At 44.0% G+C, this 5,035-nt stretch overlaps 1 long non-coding RNA gene across 1 annotated transcript; it reads right to left on the bottom strand.

Annotated features, from left to right (window-relative positions):
• Positions 1-1,323: 1,323 nt before the first annotated feature.
• Positions 1,324-1,817, bottom strand: LOC142721918 (uncharacterized). The gene is made up of 2 exons (XR_012874254.1): positions 1,591-1,817; positions 1,324-1,478 (listed from the first exon to the last, which is right to left on the bottom strand). It is a non-coding gene; the product is annotated as an uncharacterized LOC142721918 (long non-coding RNA).
• Positions 1,818-5,035: the final 3,218 nt, after the last annotated feature.

The following is a 5,035-nucleotide window of genomic DNA, read 5'->3' on the forward strand; positions in this document are numbered from 1 at the left end:
TCCCTGATCGCTATTCTAATACACTGCACTACATGCGTAGTGCAGTGTAAAAGTGCTGTCAGTTACTCACTGACAGCAAACCTAAGGCAGGACAAACTAGGCTTCCGTAGATGACAAACCCGGAGGCCATTGTTAGGCCTCCTGTTGCCATAACATGATGGAATAGAACGTCAAGGAGCAGGAAGGGGTTAAAGGATCTGCTAACGTCTTGGTGCCAGATACCACAGGACACTTTTAAAGATCTTCTGAAATCCATGTCCCAACGGGTCAGAGCTATTATGGCAGCACGAGGAGGACTACACAAGGCAGGTGGTTTTAATGTTATGTCTGGATGGTGTATATGTTAGTAATTCATTTCTATTCATTTGTACATTGATGGAAATTAGGGTATGTTCACACGCAAACTCAAAAATATCTGAAAATACAGAGCTGTTTTCAAGGTTTTCAGCGTTTTTTACGGCCGTTTTTGGAGCTGTTTTCAATATTGTCTAGGAAAAACGGCTCCAAAAGCGGCCCAAGAAGTGACTTGCACTTCTTTTGTGAACATACCCTAAAAAAAGAGTAATTTTTCTGTGCTTTTTATTTTTACAATATATATCAATCTGTAAAGGATCTGCCAGGCACAGCTTCGGGGGTTAACTTCCTTAGGTAATCAGTCTTCACCTGAGTCTATCTCTCTGAGACTGACTCCAGCTTCCACCACTCAGGCTGGCAGGCTTAGGAGTGGGAGAGCCTATCGCAGCCTGGCCAGACTCAGCTAGCTCCCGCCCTCTGTCTATTTATACCTGCCTTTCCTTTTCCTCCTTGCTTGTGATTCTTTCCTTGTGGTTTCCTGGCCCAGCTACAGCTCCTAACAATTTGATCCTGCTCCCTTCTGACCCTGGCTTTCTGACTACTCTTCTGCTCTGCGTTTGGTACCTCGTTCACCACTCTGTTGCCCACGGTTCGCCGTGGGCAACCGCCCCTTTCCCTTTGCTTTATATTCCCTTGTATGTTTTGTCTCGTGCACTTACTGAGCGTAGGGACCGCCGCCCAGTTGTACCCCGTCGCCTAGGGCGGGTCGTTGCAAGTAGGCAGGGACAGAGTGGCGGGTAGATTAGGGCTCACTTGTCCGTTTCCCTACCCCTATCATTACACAATCACCCTAAATATTGTAATATTGGGGCCTACATTGCTCCTATGTAAACATGGGAACGCCACCATTCTCACCAGTTTTAAGGCGTAATGTAAGTCTTAGGCCAAAATGTAGTAGTAGTCGAAACGCCAATCCAACCGAGATGGAATATGAAATATCCAAGATAGAAGGGAGTCCCAGGCATAAAATAAGATAAGATAACTTTATTAATCCCCGAAGGGAAATTCCAGTATCACATAAATGTATTCTGGGAAACGGCATCAGGGATCTTTTATTATTAGGTCTCTGTGCAGATTGAGATTCTGGCGTCCAAGGTGAAGATGATGAAGAAGACTAGGTGGTACTGTAGACAAAACAAAAAATAATCAGACCAGACGATAATCACTCAGCAATATACTGGTGCCGAAGCTCCAGCCATGATTTCACAAAAATACTATAGATGTCAGTGATCATACCTGTACTGCTGGTGTTTCTTCTGTACCACAGCTGTTGGTACTTATCTCCTCCTCTTTCTTTGAAAGGCATGGACGCGGCACAAGGGACAGCGTGGATTTGTCGGGATCCAATGTGCAATACAAGGCAGATGGACTATGTGAGAACATGGCAGAACGGTGACTTGCTCTCCAATCTCATAGTCCTCTAGGCATATAGTGCAGGACTGGATGTCTTCGTTTTCAGTAAAGGTTCGAGATGGGAGTCTATCAATCTGCCTGCCTCTCCTGCCTCGCCGACGTTGTCTTCTCTGCACAGGTCTGCTGTCTGTGGTCTCTGTTGTCGACTGTTGGTTGGGAAGCAGCTGACTGGTGCTTGGTGTTGGCTCCACCAGCCTGTTAGATGTTTGCTGAGGAGATCTGCTTCCTTCTCTGGACGGCTGCAGGTTTGGTAGCGGCTCACTGGTGCTGGGGTCTTGTGTTGGTTCCTCCAGCCTTTCGGATCTCTCCTGAGTAGTTGATGGAGTAGACCCAGGCTGGGATTCTCCAGGAATTCTGAGCTCGGTCTCACTATTAATACGACGGCCACTTGTCGTTTCAGACTGTTCTATTGGCTCAGGTCGTAATGGGGACCGGCTTCTGTCCGCTCCGTCTTGCTGCAACCTACGGCGCGGTGGAACTTGACCACGTCTTCATCCTGCTCCACACTCTGACGCCTTCTATGTCCAGATCTTAATCTTCCATCAGCAATGCCTAGATGTTAAACAATGTGTATAACATATATTAATTATGTACAGAAAAAAATGGGAAAAAAGATCAATACCAGACATTTCCTATGGACTCGCGTGGCCTTCTTTCTAGAGGAAAGCTACCATGTTTTTCTAATCTTGGACAACCGTTTTGATACTATGAATATATACACAGTCGAGTCACATTATTATAACTACTACCAATATCCAGAGTAACCGGCGTGTGCAGCACGGACAGCAGTAGACGGGCTGGGAGTGACTCAATAAGGTGCTGGTCAGTGGTCTCATATGTGGAGCCTCGCTGACTCCATACATCCCAAATTTCCTTGATTGTGCGTGGGGGAGGATCCATAAAGCCAACAACATGATTGACATGGTCCCACAGATGCTCAATTGGGTTCAAGTCTGGAGAAATAGGGGGCCAGGGAAGTACTTGGAAGTCTTGGTCGTGCTCTTCCAACCACTGTCGGGCATTTATAGTCGTGTGACATGTCGCATTGTCTTGCTTTAAGATTCCATTTGCTCCAGGGAAGACAATCAGCATGTATGGTGGATGTGATCTGTAACGATGGATTCATATCTAAATCGGTTCAGAGCCTTCCATATGGATGAGTGGCCCAGAGAATGCCATGGAAAAATACCCCAGACGCTGACGTCGCCGCCAGCTTTTTCCAGCAATGGTTGTAAAGTCCATCCTTTCGATGAAGCAGAAAACGTGATTTATCGGATAAGACAACCCTTTGCCAATTATCGGTGCTCTGAGACCAATACTGCCGTGCAAATTGAAGCCATTTTCTCTGATGCACCTTTGTTACATAGGAGCAGTGACCATCCGTCGGGTTCGGAGCCCCATACGCAGTCGGGTTCGCTGAACTGTTGCATTAGACACACGTCTGGTAGCCAACGTTCACCTCTCAAATACATGGCACGTGGTGCTCTGCAGTTTCCATGTCCGTTATTCCCAATGGTGCCTTTTGTCCACTCACGATACACTGTCACCACAGCAGCACGCGAACAGTTCACAAACTGCGCTGTTTGAGAAATACCGCCGCCCTTGGTCCGAAAGCCAATAATCATCCCTTTTTGCAAATGAAAAACGGTGCATTTTTTGCGGACGCAAAACGGACACGTTTGTGTGAAACTAGCCTAAATGTATCTGATATAACAAGTTCCACTTACCTTGATTTATCCGGGAACTTTCGTCTATTGCAAGCTGCAAGAGTTCTCGGTAACTCATTGTTCCTTGTAGCAGGCGGCTTGATGTTTAAATTCAGGAACAATGGAAAAACGGGATTCCTCAAATAAGAGGGAATCTACCACGATGTTCAGAAGTTGCACTGGTGTTTAAGTGCTCTGAACAGATGATGTAGTTGTCGCTTTGTAGCACAAATTCGCCCTTTGAAAAACCAAGTGAAGTTTCAGCATCAGCATCAACTCGAGATATGGCACTGATGTGACCGCGCTTGGGGTCCTTAGAACTTCACGCCATTGTGATGTCACTGCTATAGATGCCACACCCTCCATTGTTCTGATGACATCACTGCCTGCAGTGATGTCATAATGCTTACGGTATGTCATAAACGGTCCCCTGCTCTGCATTATACCAATCACTGCAGCAAAGCCTCCAAATAAATAAATAAATAAATATATATTAATTTTTTTTATATTTACATATTTCAGCTGAAAATCTCTAATATTTGTTTAGTAAATGTTTCTCTATAATTGTTTAGTAAATGTTGTAGCACACAATTCATCTAAGTTAAAGTCTTAGTAACAGATTACCACAATGGAGAGGTGGAAATGTAACTTTATTTTTCTAAAACTAGATGGTTCTGGAGTAAATAAGAATCCTTTATAACCTAAAGAGGTTGTCTGGTAAAGAAAACCCATTGTAAATACCCTATTGGGGAATTCTAAGTTAAGAAAGGACAAGTCTCTTATTGATTTCACTGTGTAATGCTTAGTTTCTCCTGTGGTGGCGCTGCAGGGGAATTCAACACTTCTCAAGTTCCATCACAGATTAAATCTGATCGCTGGGGGTCACAATCAGCGACATTAAGCTGCACTATCTGGATGTACAAATTACACTGGATGAGGGCCGTATTGTGACAGACATTTACACGAAACCAACTGACTGAAAATAACTTTTTAATTTTAGCTTTCAACCCAAATCAGCACAAAAATAAAATTTCACAAAGCCAACTACATAGTGATAGAAAATGCCGCAGAACTTCGCATATAAATGAGACGGATATGTGAGAGGCAGATAGATAGGGCGTGCTCTAGCAAAGTAAAAAATTAGCCCCCCATTACTTTATTTTTCTGATCTGAAATGCCAAGATACAATCCCGTTAGTAAGCCCTAAATATACACCTCCTGCAATGAGCCATAATACAATTGTGGGGATCAGACCTTAACCACTTCCTGCCGCAGCCATTTTGAATTTTTTTATTTTTGTTCTTTCCTCCTCACCTTCCAAAAGCCACAACTTTTTTATTTTTCTGTTGATATATCCATATGAGGGCTTGATTTTTGCAGGACGAGTTGTAGTTTTTCATGGCACCATTTATTGTACTAATGAAATGGGAAACTGAAAGAACTTTCTTTGTGGGGTGAAATAGGAAAAAAACAGATTTCTCCATTGTTTTTTGGGTTTAGTTTTTATGGAGATCACCGCGCGGTTTTGTTTCGCCATTATCTGAGAGCCATACGTTTTGTTT

This window comes from Rhinoderma darwinii, unplaced genomic scaffold (assembly GCF_050947455.1).
Source record: "Rhinoderma darwinii isolate aRhiDar2 unplaced genomic scaffold, aRhiDar2.hap1 Scaffold_528, whole genome shotgun sequence".
Classification (NCBI taxonomy): Eukaryota; Metazoa; Chordata; class Amphibia; order Anura; family Rhinodermatidae; genus Rhinoderma; species Rhinoderma darwinii.